Raw genomic sequence first — 21045 nt, forward strand, 5'->3', positions numbered from 1 at the left:
AGTCATAAAAAATTTTATAACTCTTTCAAATTTGCGTTGATAATTGAAAAATTGTTTCTTGTTTTTCAATAAAAATACTAAGGTTTCTAAATTAATTATTGTTAATTCTCTACAAAATCGTTTTTTTTTTGAATTTTAATTTTTGTATTTTTTAATCCGACTGAAACTTTTTTGATGCCTTCGGAATGCCCAAAGAAGCCATTTTTCATCATTAGTTTGTTCATATAATTTTCCATACAAATTTGGCAGTTGTCCATACAAAAATGATGTATGAAAATTCAAAAATCTGTTTCTTTTGTAAGGAATTTTTTGATCGTTTTGGTGTCTTCGACAAAGTTGTAGGTATGGATATGAACTACACTGAAAAAAATGATACACGGTTAAAAAAAGTTTTGGTGTTTTTTTTATTTAACTTTTGTCACTAAAACTTGATTTGCAAAAAACACTATTTTTAATTTTTTTGACAATTTTTTAAAAGTTAGTTATTTTTTCGAAAAGATCGGAAAATTTCACGATTGTTTCATATTTTAACATTGAAAATCTGACCATTAGTTGCTGAGATATCGACATTAGAAAATGGTGTGTTGTTTGGGTGGGACTTAGAAAACATCAATTTTCCTGTTTTTAAACCTTTTCATGGCAATATCTTAGGTTCGTATCAACAAAGTTCAAAAAAGCAAAATATAGAGAATTTTTTTAGCTTTCCGAAATTTGTTTTTAAAAAGTGGGTAGACATGTGCACTAATTTAAAAAAAAGAAAAAGTGAGATTATATTCAAAAAAGTTACTTACAAATGGCCTTAACTTGAAAACAGTGCACTTAATCAAAATTTCACTATGGTACTTTTTGATTGCACATTGAATTTTACATCGAAAAATGAGGTTGACAAGTTTTTGCGACTAATATTCCTGTTTTTTGAAAAAAATCAGTATTAATTCAAAAATTCATAACTCGGTCAAAGATTTTTTGCACAACCTGGACATTTCTGAAAAGTTGTCATTTGATGTCCCCTAAAACATATAAAAAAATAAAAAATAAAAATAGTGTTTTTTTGCAAATCAAGTTTTAGTGACAAAAAGTTAAATAAAAAATCACCAAAAATTTGTTTACCGTTTATCATTTTTTTTCAGTGTAGTCTTTATCCATACTTACGTCTTTTCCAAAAACACCAAATCGATCAAAAAATTCCTTCAAAAGATACAGATTTTTGAATTTTCATGCATCGTTTTTGCATGGACAGCTGCCAAATTTGTATGGAAAATTATATGGACAAACTAATGATGCAAAATTGTTTCTTTGGGCATACCGAAGGCCCAAAAAAAATTTGAGAGAACTGCTCTATTTCTAAAAATTTGGTTTTGTTGGGTTCGGGATTAGTTTTTTCTCTCATATTTTTTTATTAACCTAAATTTCAAGATTTTTAATTTTATATTTTTCGATTAGATTCGATCCATGCATTTGTTTTGTCAATAGAAACTCCATGCAATTTTTCAGGTTGGTCATACAAAATGGGCATGTAAATATTTGAAAATCTGTATCTTGAGAATGGGTTTTCTGGCAACCGTCGTAGATTATGGCAGGACAAAAAAAGTTACGCGGATTTTTTTTCAAATATTCAATATTACCCCCTTTTAAAATGTGAGTCTTGATTATTATTTTTTTCAAAATATTGTTTTCGAAATCGAAAAATGCGAAATCGAAAAATGCAAATATTTCGCTAAATTAAACTTTCGGTGGCGGAACCACTTTAAAAAAAATCTGAGCAACTCTCTACGAAATCGGCCGATTTCGACCATTTTTATTTTTTGTATTTTTTTTATTTGACTCAAACTTTGTGGGGGCCTTCCCTATGACCAAATAAGCTATTTTGCGTCCTTGGTTCACCCATACAAGTCTCCATACAATTTTGGCTGCTGTCCATACAAAAATGGTATGTAAATATTCAAACAGCTGTAACTTTTGAGTGAATTTTCTGATCAATTTGGTGTCTTCGGCAAAGTTGTAGGTATTGTTGAGGACTTTTGAGAAAAAAATAGGTACACGGAAAAAAAATTTGGAGATTTTTTTATCAACTTTTTTTTCACTAAAACTCAATTTCCCAAAATACGTATTTTTTGATTTTCGAGATTTTTTGATATGTTTTAGGGGACAAAAATCCGCAACTTTTGAGCCATAGAGAAACATGGTCAAAAAATCTGCCGCCGAGTTATGAATTTTTGAAAAAATAGTGATTTTTGGAAAAAATCGAAGTTTTATGCAAAAACAAGTTTGACATTACTTTTTAATGCAAAATTGAATTTGCAATCGAAAAGTACTTCACAGATTTTTTGATAAAGGGCTCCGTTTTCAAGATATAGCCACCGAAAGTTTGATTTTAGCGAAATATTTGCAGTTTTTCAATTTTTAAAAATAGTGACCATAAGTGACCATTTCTAAAAATATTTTTTTTGAAAAGTTCAGAAAATTTGCTATAAAATTGTCTAAGAGACATTGAAGATTGGACCTCGGGTTGCTGAGATAGAGCCGCTTTAAGAAAAAGAAACACGAAAATTGAAGTTTTCTAAATCTCACCAAAACAACCCACCTTTTTCTAATGACGATATCTCAGCAATTAATGGTCCGATTTTCAATGTTAATACATGAAACATTCGTGAAATTTTCCGATCTTTTCGAAAAAAATATTTTGAAAATTTTTAAATCAAGACTAACATTTTAAAAGGGCCAAATATTGAATATTACGCCCATTTTTCATTTTTTATTACGCAATTTTTTATTTATGGAATATTTTTTAATTCCAAAACTGAACATATTATCAAAAAATTACCACTTAAAAACAGGGCACTTTATCGAAAAATGTGTAAAATAATTGTTTATTGAAAATTAAATTTAAACATATTTTCGAGAAGCTGAGAAAATTCCTACAATTTTCCTTTTTTGACTTTGTTGATACGACTGTTGACGGCTGAGCATGATTAAAGTTTATTCTTTGTGAAAAAATAGTTTTTTCTCAGTGCTTGTCGAATTAGTCCTAATTTATTCAACTCACGATATCTCGGAAACTATTGGTTTGATTTTCTATGTAAATAAAATGAACCTCTGTGAAATTTTTAACTCTACTGTAAAATCTAGTGCGTTCATCTTGGGATATTCCACGACAAACTTCCGAGTTTTATATTTTTATTTGTGCTTCAAATATTTGTATTTTTTTTTTTACTTTTGGCGAATAAATTTTTTTTTGTTAGATAAAAAATTTCCGTTTTGTCTAAAATTTATTAGAGTTTTTCATGAGATTGCCATTTCAATTGATTTTGAAGTAATAATCATACAAATTTTACATAAACTTGAAAGGTTTTACCTTAAAATGAGTACAAATTCGACGATATTAATGGAAACTGCACAGACCTGTTATTGATCCGCAACTATCTAAAGATCATCAACGTTCATAGTTAAACTCTGAAAATAAAAAAAAAGCTTTTTGAAAAAAATATATTTTGATTCGGATATCTCGCTTACCACGAGCCTTCAAAGCCTTGGCAATTTTGACAGTCTGAGCTGGTGTGAAAACGGCAACAGACCTCGCACCAAACAGGACGTAAACACAAAGACGAAACGAACGTCACATTTGCACCACTCAAGCAGCCACCCGAACGAGACAACGTGTTCGCTCTCTTTCTCGCGTTTTTCGTCTCTCTCACTCTCTCTCTCTCTTTTGCTTGCGTGGTGACAGAAGTCATTTGATTGCGATCAGGCGAGAGATGATCGGAATCTCGGTAGAATGTCAAACGATCGTTCTCTGAGCGAATGTATTTCTAGAGGGAAGTCAATGACTGTGTGCGTGTGTGAGTTTGCGTAGCACTCATTTTTGAAAGTAGAATGTCAAAATCAGGTTGTCGTGGTGAAGACGTTTGGAGTGTTCTGTCACCTGTCACAAACAAAGTCGAAGCTTCGTAAGCACTGTCGTGACACTTGAAGAATATTAAAATTGTCTTTTTTGTAATATTGTCCTAATTCGCTTTGCTTGGAGACGGTGATTTTAGCGGATTGCAGACAGACTTTTTTTTATTAAATTACAAATAAGAAGTTTCGAAAAAAATAAAAATAAAAAAAATGTCATCGGAAAATTAAATCTGGAACATGTTTTCTGGAGAACGGTCTTGTTTTTATTTCAAAATTGAGTTTCCAATTTCGTGACCAAAATTGCCCCTTGAATTTGACAAATTCCACCACTAGAAAGTTTAATGCAGTCCCTGGCTGATTCCCCTAAACCTCCTCTAATATCCTTCCATCACCCACCGGTTCAAACGTGTTTGTGACCTGCTCCTAGCTGTATGTGTGTGTGTTTGCGTTTTTCCACCATCCGTGTCGGTGGAAATCGCCTGTTTCCAAAATATAATAACAGAACGAAAAACAACAAGAAGTCGGACCAGAGTTCTCTCGCGCAAATTCAGCACAAAATGTGACGACTGCCTGGCTTCCGGTTCTTCTCCGACGGTGGTTGTATGAGTGTGTGAGTGTGGGAATTGGAACCATTTTGTGTATGTTTTGGTATCGCGCGCGCTGAGGATAGTTTTGCAATTGGCGTGAAACTATTTTGACCCCCCCTCCCTTCTAGAGGAATGAAGGTTTCCTAGACTTTGTTTCCGTTTCTAGTGCCAGTGTCTAGTCAGGGAATTTTCTACAATTGCTGCAGACAGTGGCGTGCAGTGAAATTATGATAAATTGAAAAAATACCAAGAAATTGCAAAACTGTTAAAACTTATATTTTTTATTTTTTGAATTGCCAATTATTTTTGAAAATTCAAGTTTTCTAATTCAATCAAGTCACTTTAGTTCTACAAAAAACATAACTTTTGTCATCTGATTTTTTATATTTTTTATTTTCATATTTTCTAAGTCACCTTTTTGACTTGCAGCAAATTGCGTTATATAACATAGTCCAGGATACAACACAAAATTGCACAGTTTAAGTTTGACTGTCAAATTTAGGCATTTTTTGTGAACAATTTTTTTCAAATTTGCCTTATAAAAACGTAATTTTTCGATTTACTAACGATTGTTGTTTCAAACTACAATAAAATCATTTCTAAATGTCTACGCCCATGTTCTTCCCCCAACCCCTCAAGGAATTTCGTGCCACATTCCGAGCCAACTCCGCAATGCCATCCTCCGCCAAATGTTGCTGTCTCTGCGCCTTTCTGTCCCCTCTTCCAATTTCAATACCAAATCCACCGCAGTGTGGCCATTCCATATACTCTTGAGCCCAATTCCTAAGCGATTAACCCTCAACCTTCGTGTTTAAAACATTTTTTTTTTCATTTTTATCAAGATTAGAGTTGTTTTCTGTAACTTTCCTTTGGTAAAAGATTTAAATTAAATTTAGGGTAAAAAATGTTTTTTTTTATATTTGAAATCTACCAACAAATAAAAAAAATAATAACAAATAAAAAATGCACAGTAGAGGGTTACTCTTGCAAAAAAAAAAAAACTAGGAAATTATTCAGCCAAATTCAGACTCAGAGAGAGAGAGAGAGAGAGAGAGAGAGAGAGAGAGAGAGAGAGAGAGAGAGAGAGAGAGAGGGGCGGGGGGGAGGCATGGAAAATATCCGCATTACGCTAATTGCCTCTAACACACTTCCGCCGTTGTGTCCCACGCGGTTTTGGTCTTGGGTCCGGTGAAACCGACCTCGCGGAATTTTCACGCGACTTCCAGACACGTTAAGGCCAACCATAATGACAACTTAGTCTTGGAGCATAGATAAGGGGAGGCGATGTTTTTTGAACTTGTCAAAATAAATAAATAATAATAACAATTTTTCGAAACTTTTTTTAAACATCTAAAAAATCTTTTTATATGATTGTCACATAACTTCAGACACACCTCCTTGTTTATTTTTCCCCTGATTTTTTGGAAGACAAAAATTTCAAATGAAATTCGAGAAATTATCCCAAAAATGATACAATTTTCAGCAAATTTAATTTTTGCGTTTTTTCATTTGGATGAAACTTTGTGCGTCCCATGACCAAAAAAAGTTATTTCACATTATTAGTTCGTCCATAAAGTCTCCATTGAGTTGCTAGTAAAATATTTAAAATCTGTATTTTGAGAACGGATTTTCTGATCAATTCGGTGTCTTCGGCAAAGTTGAAGTCATTGCTCAGGACTTCTCAGAAAAAAAAGTTTTTTTTGTAAATCGACTTTTCACAAAAAATATTATATGTTTGAAAAAGATATTCAAAGCTTGTTGGGCAGTGTTGGCAGGCTTGAAGGGCAGTGTTGCCAGTTTTTGAAAAAAAATCGTTACTTAAAAAAACACAAAAAATACTTTATTTTGAGATATAAAAATGTGAAAATTAAAAATTATTATCAAAAATGATGATTTCGTGCAGAAGAAATAGAAGAAATAGCCACAAAAAAATCGTTTTTTCAAAGTGACTTTTTTGTCTGTAGAAATTATGAATATTTTTTGAAATTTCCTCCAGATTTTCTTGAAAGGCATTGAAGATTGGACCGTTGGTTGCTGAGATACAGCCTCTAAAAAACAAAAAGGAATAAATATGTTCTTTTATTCTAAATCGCCAAAAAAAAAGTCGTTTTTTAAGTGATGATAACTCAGCGTTCAATTTGTGATAAAAAAAAACTTCAACTTCAAATAGTTTCAAACTTATAAAATCAACCATAACATTTGAAATAGCCCCAACACTTTTTTTTGTACCGTGTAAAATGATAGGGTTGATTCGAAAATTTTGAAAATATTTTTTTGTCGAAGGAATTAGAATTTTTATTTTAATTTTTTGATATTTGGAAAATTGGACACATATTTGCTGAGTTATCGTCTCTTGAAAAATCGACGCTATTTTCGAAAATATACAGTGGTTCATTTTTTCACACTAAAAATCGAACCAATAGTTTCGAGTAGAGGTGGGCAAAACCGCTCTTTAGGAGCCGCTCATCACATATGTGGAACTTTAAGTTCAAAAACGGGGACAGTACATGTGCTGCCTCTCGCGGTGGAGAGCTGCAACTTTCCTACCAGTTTTTATGGCAGTTTTGCACCGATGGGTCGTCCATAGTGCTTGTAGTAAGGATATTTTGAATTTTATAAAATTATTTAAAGTAGCAAATTATTTATTATTAGTTTTGGATAACAGCATGTATTTCCATCCAGCACATAATGTTGACTTAACGGCACTTCGGCGTGCAATTTAACTTCATCATTTTTGACTGAACTCTTGTAATAAAACTCGGAAACTTTTGAAAGGCCAGAAATGACCGCTAAAATCACGCTAAAATTGACCAAAAATAACCGCCCTCCCTCCTATGTCACACTTTGTCACGCTGGCTCCAACGTAGTCAGATTTTGTTGATTTTTTGAACAATTTTTGCATGATATATAAAAAGGATTATGTTCAAATTCGGAGTTCATTCGCTAGATTTAAATTGTTACAGGTTGTATATGGATTTTTATTTTTATTTTGTTGAGTGATAGAAATCAGAATATTTTTAAAACCCTGGTTATGTTTTTCTTGTACTGATAGCCGATTATAATTGTTGATTTTAATGAGCCTTTTGTGCCTTGGACAATCTGTTACAAGGTATCATTGTCAAGTAGATTCTAATAATTGCCAGTAGATGTAACTAATTAGTAAACTTTATTTGAATTTGAACCGTTCTCACCTGATGATCATAATTTTGCTTTAATTATAATTTTTTGCTGTAATAAAATCTCATAATAACACTCATATAGTGCAAAACATATTTTTTTCTAACTTGAGATGTTTTTGATAATGATACTGTAACAATATGTAACCTATGTGTTTTTCTTTTACTACTTACTTACTTAAAACCAAATTTTAATTTTCTAGTAAGTTTCCCTATATTCAACATTTTCAAATGTTACTCAAATGACAACATCCTATCTTTCGTTCAATTTTTAAATTAATATGTTTTTACAGAATTTTGGTTGATTTGTATAATGTCATTTAATCGTAAACAGATACCGGCTACATGAAATATGCATTGACCCCTCGTCCGATCAAAACTGGTATACTGAGAAGATTCCTCAAGTAAACAAAATCGCAGCATGCCATGATTTGAATTTTCATTTTTCTTCTCGCGCGCCTCTCGTGTCAGCCGTTTGTTTTTGCAATTTATCTACTTTTCATGCTCCAAAATGCCGGAAAAACCTGTGCAGTTAAAAATTGCATCTTCAATAATCATTCTATTCCTTTGGGAACAGGTATTTAGCTAGTGCTGGTAAAATGGCTTGAATTCTGTGACATTGAACAACAATAAGGGAGGTCGTCTTCCTCCAATCCCCCATTCGCAACATCAAAATCTGCTCCTTTCCTTTTTAAAACACGATTTTATCAACCCATCAGTGAAATAACGATGGTGAGCAAGCTTTAACTGTTGAAGAAGAAATGAAGTGTTCACAGCAAAAAATCCGATGGTAATATCGCATGCAAAAGCATGCACATCACCTTCGTCAAAATAAACACTTAATATTACACACCGCATGTACAATTTTTGCAAACACAAAAAAAATGCAACCAACGGGATTCAAACCCAGCACCAACAGTAAGGACTGCCTTAGCCCACTCGGCCATTGGACCGATGAATAGCTGTTAGGATAAACGCATATATGAGCTTGCCATTTCGGTCAAGTAGGTTTCCCATACTGATGGGCTACATATTTCAGGGTGTAAAATCACATAAAATTGCATAAAATAAACCAATATTTATTTTACACCCAGGTCTTTTACACGCAGCTGAATTACTACTTTTTTAGCTGTGTTGGCAAAGAAATCGCGCCGCTGGAGCAACATATTCTCCACAAGTCGATCATGTTTGGAAACAATACTTGAATTACGCAGAATTGGTAGATAAAACAAAAACAAGGTCTGTCTGTCAATTTGCGAGTGGTATAAGAGATTCATATTTTTTTGCTGAGTAGGCTGTGACTACCTTGGACAAATTTACACTATACCAGCGACAAAGCTCAACAATCGTCCCACTTTTTGGGCTAACAGGATGTATGGAGTTCCAACCATGTGCGCTCATTTTCGTTCGCTCATAAAAAAGAGTCGCTCTTTTGAACGGCTCTTTCGCTCTTTTTCAAAATATTGATGGAAATGTTTTTTTTTTAAGAGTCGTGTGATTTTATAAGTTATTTCATACTGGACTTTTACACATTATTTGATAAAAAAATTAAAACTGAAAACGAGAAGATGTCCTTGAAAACCATAGGTCTTGGCGGTTTCTTTGTCAAGATTTCTACAAGAACCTAAATATTCGAGAAATTGAATCGCATCCAAACTTAAATCTACTGGAAAAAAATGCTATTAATATTAAAATTTATTTCGTTTATTTCTGCAAGAATTGAACTAATGCTCATATTTTATATGGAGAAAAAATTCTGTGAACTCTTTTCTACATTCTGATTTAATCGATAAAGTCTATAAACGCTAAAGTAGATTCAGACAGAAGGATTTATTTTTTTTTCCAAAATCTCTTATCGATTCAGAAGATTTTTGATAATATTATGCAATGCTCAAATTTGTATTCCAGTAATACTTCAATTTAAAAGCAGTTTTAAAATGAAAAATATTTTCATGTTTTTAAAAAAGCATTTTCAATTCTCAAAAACAAATTTTATACTACATTTTTTGGAAATTCAATAAATTATCAAAAAAATCAAATTATAACAGCAGCGATTCTCAACCTTCTTCGAGGCCGGTACCCCCTGCCATGTAAATCAAGTAGGCCTGGTACCCCCATTGACAATCGCTGCTCTACAGCATTGCCTTGGCGTTCTCGATTGCGAGATTCCTAATCGAAACTAGGTATCCGAAGGCTTGATTGTTGAGGCAATTGCAAACCTCTTTTTACACCTTAGCTTCCATCCAACCCGGGATTCGAACTGACGACCTTTGGATTGATAGTCCAACTGCCTACCAGCGACTCCACCGAGGCAGGACCCAGGGAGACGACTCCTACACCTGGATTGAGGTAACGACCTAACCCTCTAGGTTAGACCGGGGCCAAAATTTACTTCCCCGTCCGACGGAAGGTGTGATCAGACAAATCTCGTCTCGAAAAATGCCACCGGGACCGTCGAACCCAAGCCGACTGAGTGAGAGGCAACCACGCTTACCCCTACACCACGGTTCCCTCAATAAATTATATTTATAACAAAATCCATGCCATCTTGGGCCGGTTCTTTCAAAAGACCGAAATTTAGAAAAGAACCGCGGTTCTTTTTTTGTGAGCCACGGTTCTTTCGCTCTTTTCGGGGAATCGGCTCTTTGAGCGGCTCGCTCTTTTTTTGCCCACCTCTAGTTTTGAGATATCGTCAGTTGAAAGATAATAATTAATAAGGCGGTAATAAAAAACGTGTTTTTCGAAATTAATTTAAATTTTAGAAAAATAATGTTGTAGTAAATTTGCTAAAACAATTTTTTTAACCTTATTTTTTCTTGTTTTCCATGAACTTTTTTCTTTATTGAAAAACAAAAATATTTTCTGATAAGGCTGGTACACATATTTTAAAGAGTTTTTGTCACCCAAATCTTAGGCAAAAATATATTTTTTTCAAAAAAAACTTTCAAATTTAAATGGAAGTTTAAGTGCAATCAGCTGAATCATGTTTTACAAGCTAGCTTTTACGCTTAGAATAATTTTTGATTTTATTTTTTTTAAAGACAGAATTTTTGAATCTTTTTTATATGCAGTACCGTAATTTTTTTCGCTAAACTTTTGTTTTCGTCAAATTTTACATTTTTTGAAAACTAATGCTTGCAAAACAACTGAATTTGTGTAAAATGTTTAAGTCTTAGTAAACTTGTAATAGTAGTTTATGATTTTTTTCAGCTCAAGGTTGACCGAGTTGGATGAATACGCCAAGTGCTGAAAAAATCAAGTTTTGAAACGAATTGCTTACAACATTTCTTGCAATCCCGAAAAACGCTTTTTGAATGGAATCATCCACGTGTTAAGTAAATTCATCGCTCAAAAAAAAATAATTTTCGATACAAGTGCTGAAAAGTTCAACTTTTCAGCACCCATTTCAGTTATTTTTGGTAGGGAAAAGTAGGCCGTTTCAGTTTTCCGAAAGGACAGTAAAAGTTGAAAGTTTCAAAGAAATAATTTCTTTTATGAGTAATTCCATGTCAAATAGGGAATCGGTTGTACCCGAACCTCTCCGATTTCGATGAAACTTTGTAGACATGTTATCCTAGGCATATATAAGCCATTTTTGTGTATATGGAGCCAGTTACACTCGATAATGACATTTGAGAAGGGCGTAAGTGTTTTAAATATTTTTGTATTTCGTAATATAAATATTGCTGTATCTCGAAGTCGTTGAATGGTATCAAAAAGTGGTCAAAGACAAACTTGTAGAAAAAAAATACACTGAAAGAAAAAAACACTCCACTTTTATGAGATTTTTTAATTTTTAAGTTTAAAAGTCAAATGAAGGTGAGCCCACGATTTTTTTTCGTTCAAAATTTTGTGAAGATAGCCTAAGATGTTACAAAAAGACTCACGAAAAATGCAGGATGGAGCAACTCACCTAAAAAAATACAAGAATCCTTTACTGAAACTGTTTTTTTAATGTGCTCTAAACGTCAAAATTTTCAAAAACCGAACACGAGAGTCGATTTTCCAGAAAATTTTACAAAAGAGTCTTCATGTTGACCATTGTCTTAAGTCCAATCCTTGTGAAGTTACAGCGGTTTTTTTTAAATAAAAGACTGAAAAATCAAGTCTGTCATATAGAAATTGCCAAAAACTATCAAAAAACCTATTTTTTCCACATTTTTATTTTTGAAACCGCTGTAACTTTACAAGGATTGGACTTAGGACAATGGTCAATATGGAGACTTTAATGTAAAATTGTCTGGAAAATCAACTCTCGTATTCGGTTATTGAAAATTTTGACGTTTAGAGCACTTTAAAAAAAAAAACAGTTTCAGTAAAGGATTTTGGTATTTTTTTAGGTGAGTTGCTCCATCCTGCATTTTTGTGAGTCTTTTTGTAACATCTTAGGCTATCTTCACAAAAATTTTGAACGAAAAAAAATCGTAGGGCTCACCTTCAAATTTGACTTTCAAACTTAAAAATCAAAAAATCTCATAAAAGTGGAGTGTTTTTTTCTTTCAGTGTAATTTTTTCGGAAAGCCCGTCGAATTTCCTACAAGTTTGTCTTTGACCACTTTTTGATACGATACAACGGCTTCGAGATACAGCAATATTTAAATTACGAAATAAAAAAATATGTAAAACACTTACGCCCTTCTCAAATGTCATTATCGAGTGTAACTGACTCCATATACACAAAAATGGCTTATATATGCCTAGGAAAAAATGTCTACAAAGTTTCATTGAAATCGGAGAGGGTCTGTTTTGGGCTGGAATTGCTTTTATATTTTTTATTTTTTGCTCCACCTAAACAGCATCACTAAATGCTCATTACAGCATTACAGTTTTGCCTCTGTCACAAATTTGCAAGATATCAAATATTTTTTTCCCTAAGCTTTCATATTAAAACTTTACCAAATTGGTATATCTGCTCAAAAAAATCTTCTATAAAAATCAGATTTCAATATATGTATTCACATAGTTATTTTGTATGGAGACTTGTATAAAAAAACTTATGATGCTTACAAATTTTATTCAAGGTTTCTATCTCATCAATATCTTATATTTTGTTATAAAGATTCAAGCTTAATTTTAAATAATTTTTTTTATCTTTTTCATTTTTTCTGTTTCATTCCATTATTTTAATTGCAACTATTTACATTAAAAAAAAATCATTTTTCCGGTATAAATTTAGAATTTTTTCTGTTTACTAGACAAATTTTTCATCCAATTGTCTTTGTCTCAACTAGCGCGAACTTAATTCCCCCTCCCCAAACGAACACCACAAACTTTGTCCGGTGTCGCACGTGGCTCCGCCACCACCACGATATCCACCCACGACGGTTGGAGGAATATCCTTGCGGCAATTAATGGCGATACTTTTAGAAAATAATGTTATTCACGGTTTACTTGTGTCATTACGCCTCGAGTCGCCATGCCGAGCAAGTGTTGTGCGTTCGTGTGTGTTTGAATGTTTGCAATAAATTCTGGGATGACCTAGTTTTGTGTTGTTTATTGTTATGTAAAGTATTTTTTTTGTATTGTTTCAGTTATGTTATTGTTTATTGAAAAGTGACGAGTTTTTCCACTTCTCTTTTGTTCACTAACTTCCTTTCATTCTTTTTCAAGTGACTTTTATGATGATTAAGCGTTTTTAAACTTCCTTTTACTTGATTTTCCCCCCTCCCTAAATCAACCCCAAATCCCCCCTCTTTTCCCTCAGTTTGCTCTCTCCATTTTTATTGGCCTTCGCCGCATAATTCCGCGTTCATAATTCATATCGGAGCAATGGCGACAACAACAACAACAAAAACAGCAGCAGCAGCAGCAGGCCCTGGCATAATTCGATTTTTATCAGCCTCTTGACTGTCAAGTTGTGCACAGAAAAAAATAATGTAAATTTGGAAGCTGTAATTTTGGAAGGTTGAATATGACCTCTTTTATGATGTAATTTTACCTCAATTTAGACTGAAAAAGTGAAATTACACCAGAAAAGTGGTAAAATTACACATTTCCAGAGGTAAAATTACACCTTTTTTCTGACATAAAAGATGTACTCCTTCCCAGATGTAATATTACCATGATTTTTTTTTCTGTGTGCTGTTTTGTGTAGTCCTCTATGGGTGAAAAAGGATGGATGGATGGACGGAAATATGCACGCGGCGGCCCCGTTAATTTGGATGCAGATGTATGTAAACAATGTCACGTCGTCGTTTGTGTTAGCGATTGCCCGCTGGTGGTGGTCATATGGCTCGGATGGGGGAATTTGGCAATTTGGGGAGCGAGTTGAATGTGATATTTATTAGAAATTTAGTTTTTTTTCGGATTTTTCAACTACATTTCGGTTTGGATTTTTATTGAAATAATATTACATGATTTTTCACGAACTTCAAATCAATTTATTTATTTATCTTCTTATAACTCGACTGCTATTTGATGTTTGAGGATTGTATTTTGTAAAATTGACCCAGATTGTTGCCAATACTTTTGTAGACAGTATTTCAGACAATAATTATATATATCAACTGTTTCCGTAGTTTGAAAAATACTAAAATGTTTGTAACAAAAATCTATGAAACAATGTTTTCTTTTATTTATTTATTTATTTTGAATTTTGAACGCAGGTCTACAAGTTTTATCCTTTGGCAAATTTTGCAATGCATTGGATATGAAATGTATCGTATACTGATAAAAAATAATTTTCAATCGCAAAATTTCTCTACCATAAAACATACTTTTATTTTAACACATGTTGTAATCATTTTTGAAAGAACTTTTGTTAAAAAAGTGGGCTTGGAATTGGAAATGTGTTTATTTTAATTGCTAATGCCACAACAACTTCTCTCTTGAGAGCAATCATGCTTATGCTGTGTGAGTTTTTGTTAATTAATGATTGATTTTACAATTTTGACATAAAAAAAAAATCGAATTATTCGCTCTACAGCATTGCCTTGGCGTTCTCGATTGCGAGATTCCTACTCGAAACTAGGTGTCCGAAGGCTTGATAGTTGAGGCAATTGCAAACCTCTTTTTACACCTTAGTTTCCATCCAACCCGGGATTCGAACTGACGACCTTTGGATTGTTAGTCCAACTGCGTACCAGTGACTCCACCGAGACAGGACCCAGGGACACGACTCCTACACCTGGACTGAGCTAACGACCTAACCATTAGGTTAGTCCGGGGCCAACATTTACTTCCCGTCCGACGGAAGGCGTGATCAGACAAATCTCGTCTCGAAAAATGTCACCGGGACCGTCTGGGATCGAACCCAGGCCGACTGGGTGAGAGGCAATCACGCTTACGGATCACGGAATTTACACGGACAAAATTATGGTGGTAATGTTCACCATGGAATGGTGATAGATTTTGTGTCAAAAAATGTGTAATATTACATCAGGAAACTGTAAATTTTCATCAGATTCTGGTAGATGTTTATAAGGTTCACTTTTTTACACCTTTATTAGGTAAAATAATTCAAAATGAGGTAATATTCAACCAATTAAATTTTCAACCTTCCAAAGTTCAACTTTTGTAGACCATAAACATAAAAAAAGGTGAAATTAAGGAAAAATCGATTATTGTATTTATTTTTATTTTTTTTTATTTTGAATGTGTTTTTTTTTCAAATTACTTCAGTTTTAAGGTAATTCTTTAAATTTGGTAAATAAAAGGCTTTTTTAAGTAATAATATGCAAAATAGAAGTCTATACCTCTTTTAAAGAGTTATTAAAATCATATATTTTTTTGAATGATTTATGTTAATAAGCTACTGATGTGTTGTAACCTAAATTAAGGATTAAAAGACACATTTAGTAGAAAAACTCGGAAAAACTTGACTACCAAATGAAATCCAAACGTTCTTCTTCTTGATCGATGAAAAACAGTTAAATTACTTTTTTGCTTTTGTTAAAAAATATTGAAGTTGTAAAAAGGATAGATTAGATTCAACACGTTTTTTTAATTAGTCTCTTCACAAAATTCGTATAAAATAAGAGTGAAGTTTTTATTAAACTACATTTTAATTGAAATGAAATGGAAAACAATAAAATACTAACAAATTAATAAATCAACGTAGATGTTTAGAGTTACAGATAAAATACACAACATGGAAAAAGAAACCTCCTAAAAACAGTGCGCTAATTCTTGGACTTTTCGATTTTTTTTAAAACTAGTTAATTATAAAATTTAAAGTTTAATTATTTTTATCTTTTTGCCATTCCCTTTTCTCTTTCTATTGAAACCTACAAAAAAAAACTCAATGTTTAAAATTAAACTTAAAATCTTATTTATTTTTGAGCTCAATTTTTTTTTTAAATTTTGGGTTGTTTAAGTTGTCTCCGTTTGTCAAAATTAGGAGTGTTTCATGCATAACGTACTTTTTTTTTAAATAAATTTGTTGTTAATAGTTTTTTTTTAATTTATCTAGAAATAATATTAGGAGGTAGATGGTCACTTTTTAATAAATTCTTTTTAGCAATAAATTTTTCGAGTGAGAAATTCTTATTATCTGATGTTCTGGAAAAGTCGAGAAAAAGTAAAAAAATAGAAAATGGGATTCATTTAAGCTAATCGATTTACGACATATTTTACTGTCTGATGGATTTGGATTGCTTAGCTCAAATGTGACATAAAACAAGCTCCAAAGTGATAGAGTTAATCTAATTAATTTATTTTGTACAGATAATTAGCCACTATAGTTTATTTAGTAAGGGGCAATTTACTTAACAGTTGAGCCAATTATGGTTGTATTACATCTGGGTATAAGCAAATAAATGGGTTAGCCATACTGCAATACGTCGTAACATCCATCACGACCTCCGACACCTGTTTGATTCATTTATACACAGTAAAAAAATCATGGTAATATTTCATCATGGAAGGGGTACATCTTCTATGTCAGAAAAAATTAAAAAAAAAATTAACCTTCAATATTCAACCTTCCAAAATTACAACCTCCAAACTTACATAATTTTTTACTGAGTTGAACAAATCAAATTTTAATTGTTTTTCAGTAAAGGGCATTTAAAGGCCGTTTATCGATGGACGATTTAAAGCAATTTTGAAGTTGATAATTCGTAAATTGAACTAGAAGCGATAAAAAAGACAACAAAAGCTTTTGCAAACTAACCCAAGAATTTTAGATCTAAAAATATGTAAATTTACTGACACTTTGTAATGCCACTTTTCAGTCTTAATTGATGTACTTTTATCTTATAAAAGAGGTAATTTAAACCATCAAAATTTAATATTTGTTTTACTAGAGGGTTAAAAAAATCTTAGAATTAGAGTTATTCTTCAAAATCCACCGATAAAAAAATACAATTCATGGTTAATCCGTAAACTCGAATTGAACTGAAGGTAAAGGACAAATTTTTCAATGACTCCGTCATATTTCACATAAAAAAACACTGAAAAAAAGCAAAACTAAAAAAATTGCAATTTCAAGTTTCATCTGGCAACACTGCCTAGCAACTTTAAAAAATATTTGCCACGGCCATTCACGATTATGTTCGAAATAAATTGTTATACTTGAAATTTTCATAATCTTTATGAATTATGTTCAACACTGTTTTTTTTCCATAATCAGTTAGGCTATTACAAATTATGTTGTTAAATTATTTCACTCGAGCATAATTTGAAACTAATTTTAAAAATGTCACAAACATTCTATGGAATTTCGGTTTAATTTTGCCTAAATTTTTAAAGCTAGGAAATAATTTTTTGAGTAATATAACCTAAAATAATGTGTAAAAATGTAAAATTCAAAACAAACTGATGAAAGTTTTATCAGTTCCTGATGTAAAATCACACATTTTTTGACACAAAATCTGTCTTTTAACTTTGTAGTTCTTTCAACGACATCCACCAAATTACCCTCAATGTACCTGCCCAAAAAAACACCATCCTTTTGGCAAAACCTTTGGGTTCTGGTTGCGGTTTGGTTGTTGTAGCATAACTGCAGGGGTTCGCAATCAAAGCCCATCGACGTCATCGCAAATAGTTTTTCTCCTGAGGGGTTGAAACGTGTGAATGAAAATTGCTGGCCCCTCATCATCACAGTAATAGCTCGATTATATCACTGCGCCAAAAATGACGGCCCAAAAGGTGCCGCCGCGTGCTTTATCTCACTCGCGAAGGAAAAGTTTTGCCCGGCACGTCATTTACACGCGAGTTTTGTGCGATTGAGTCAATTTTCGAAAGAGTAGAGAGAATGATTCAGTTGTGGGGGGAAAGTGACGCTTGGTTATTTTTAGAGAGGCGGGTAGTATTGAAAGGCATATTTGTGCGCAATTTGCGATATTTTGGGATTGTTTTTTTTTCGTCTAAGTATAAGATTTTGAAATTTACAAATTTCATCTCCCGCTGTAGCCATAATCGGCAGACAACAGTCGTAAAAAAAAGTGTCAGAATCGATCTGAAAAAAAATTTCACACACTTCGCATCGTCCTCGATGTTGTTGTTGTTGAGTGTCGCGTGGTGGGGACATTAAAAAAATTAAACGGAAATTTATACCGCAATGAGTGGATGGAGAGCGTGCGCTTATCGGTGTGTTTCCGGTTGAGGGGATTTAATTTGATTTTTGGGATATAAAAAATAAAATGGAATAATTAAATAAAAATAAAACAAACAATCGATGAGGGAATTCCGAAAGTCGTTGAGAGGTTAATGCAATCGATTTGTTTTGGAATAAAATTTCAGGCTTTTTGGAGTTATGAAGAAACAATTTAAAATTCTTTTTTTTTGTTCAAATTGCTAATTATCAAACAAATGTAACTGCTTTTAATGAGCATGAGCATGAGCATGAGCATGGTTGACTGCCAATGAGCTGCTACTCCGTTATTGACAGATCAGCTGAAGTTAAACAATGAATCAAAAATGATCAGTGGGGGCCAACCATCCGTTCACTGTTTAACCCCTGAAGACCCCGACTTTATTAGTCAATACCGGCGCCCTCCCAAGAAGCCTGCAGTTCAACGAAAGGGAGGAATGTTAGTCCGATAGTTGAAGTTGCAGACTCATCAAGCACATAGTTTTTCGCTATATACTTGTCGATACAGCTTGAGACCGTTGAATCCACAGCATCTCCTTCAAGCATCACGTGATTATTATTTTTTTGGGTTAGTAGGATAAGATCGATGCCTCCCGAGCTACGACGCTATGGGGAGGACTTTCATAACAGACCCGTCGGCGAGCCTTCCGAGCAACGATGCTATGGGAAGGTCTTTCTGGTTTACACACAAAATCACACACACAGTTATTTTGCTCCACTATTAACTCAACGATCCAAATTGTCAGTGCGTCTTTCGTTCATTATATAGAATTGGCTTTTTCACCGCAAAAAAAATTAAACCTTATTCGAAAAATTTAAACACAATCAACCCGACGCCGTGCCTTCCGATCAACGATGATATAGGAAGGGCTTTGAAAATCACAAAATAAATCACTTTTCACTCCGCATATTTTTTACGACCACGCGCTCCCTTCGTCAATTATGCACTGATGACGCTACATTTTCAGAGGGTAATCTTCTCCTCGCAGCACACAATACACGATAAAAATGCGAAACAAAATGCACACAAAAAAAATCACTTTTCACTCCGAATATTTTTTACGGCCACGCGCTCCCTTTGCCAATTATGCACTCTGCACTCGAACAGCGACACAAAAGAGATGGAAAATAACACGAAAAAACAGGACTTCGCCAAACAAATGTAACTGCTTTTAATATCCAATAACTAATCGTGTAAAATGTAAGAGAAATCTGAAAACATTATCTTATTTTGTGTACTTTTTATTTTGTTACCAGATGTTGTAACATTTTCTTATAATTAATTTTGAGCGACTTTGCTCTACGAAAAACTTAACTTCTCTTGCTTTATGTTTTTCGTGTTTAATTTTTAGTATTTTTATTTGCATTTATAGTTTTTTTTTGTTTCTGCTAGTATTTGGCTTATACTACCACCTCCTATCAGTTTGTTTTGCCTATTTAGTCTTTTCATATTTTTACAGCCACTTTTCCATTTTTTTAGTTTTGGGGAGTCTTAAGTTTTTTTGTAACGGTCCAATAACCCAAATTTTCTTTTTTTTCTGGCTCAATTATACTTTCAAAAGCCATAAATATATAACAATATATTGGACATTAAAAAACTCCGTTTATGTATCCCTAATTTTTTGAATGAAATTTGATTGTTCATAAGAAATTTAGGTACTTTTTTTAATTTCAGTTATTTACAGCCGAACACATAAAATATAAATTTTTAAATCAAGAATTTTCCGCAATTTGATAACAATTGTTTACATTTTTTTCTGTATAGTTATCAAACCATTATTTTAATTATTTTTTTTTCAATCCAAATTCATTGGGACATTTTAAAACTTATTATATTCAAATAAGAATTTCAAGCTTAAAAATAAAAAAAACATCACATAGGGCAACGGTGCATTTTTTGAGGTCTAGTTTTGTTTACAACCAGTAAAAGTATATTTGTGCAATGTGCATTTTTAATCAATTGAGAAAAACAAGATTGATGTTTTATTTTCAATCGATATTTATCATGCTTTCCATTTGAATAAAATAATTTTAAAAGTGGTCCATTGCATATTTGACAACGCTTACTTGTCTCATACGACATAGCATTGGCCATAATCCTATGAAAGATCATACAAGCATTAAAAAGTTATAGTGTTTTGGAATCGGGATGATGTCAGCCATCGATTTAAACTAGAATTACATGAACATTTTAACAAAAATGCGTATTCTTCCTGTATTTTGGAAATGCAATTTTTTTCGAAAAGAAACTCGAATTTGTTGTTTTTGCTATATGGGTATCAAATGATCGGGATTTTTTCACACACTTTGATAGTAATAATATTTTTTGTGAAATATTAAAAAATTTCACAAAACTATGTGTTTTCAAAAAAATACTCCAAATTTTAGTTTTTTACAATATGGGTAACAAATGATCGGGAGTTTTTTATACATTCGAAACTAACAACACTTTTTTAAAATACTCAATTTTTTTTACAAAACTATGTATTTTTGAAAAAATACTCAAAATTACAGTATTTTACATCAAAAGATCGGAAATTGTTCAAACAATTCGATAGCAATAATATATTTTCGTGAATTTTTTTTTGCAAAACTACGTATTTTCGAAAAAAAATACTCAACATTTCAGTTTCATACAAAATTGGTTTCAAATGATCGGAAATGTTTCAAACATTTCGATAGTAATAATATTTTTTGTTGAATACTAAAATTTTTCACAAAACTGGTTTTTATGAAAAAAGTATTAAAATATAAAATGATTGGGAATTTTTCATACATTCTGAATCACGTACTTATGAAAAAAATACTCAAAATTTCAGCTATATGGGTATCAAATAATCGGATTTTTGGT

The 21045-nt window shown here is 32.4% G+C and overlaps 1 protein-coding gene across 5 annotated transcripts in view; it reads left to right on the forward strand.

Annotated features, from left to right (window-relative positions):
* Positions 1–21045, forward strand: part of LOC120416935 (double-stranded RNA-specific editase Adar) — a 110122-nt gene that overhangs the window by 7092 nt on the left and 81985 nt on the right. The window lies entirely within an intron of this gene.

This window comes from Culex pipiens, chromosome 1 (genome assembly GCF_016801865.2).
Source record: "Culex pipiens pallens isolate TS chromosome 1, TS_CPP_V2, whole genome shotgun sequence".
Classification (NCBI taxonomy): Eukaryota; Metazoa; Arthropoda; class Insecta; order Diptera; family Culicidae; genus Culex; species Culex pipiens.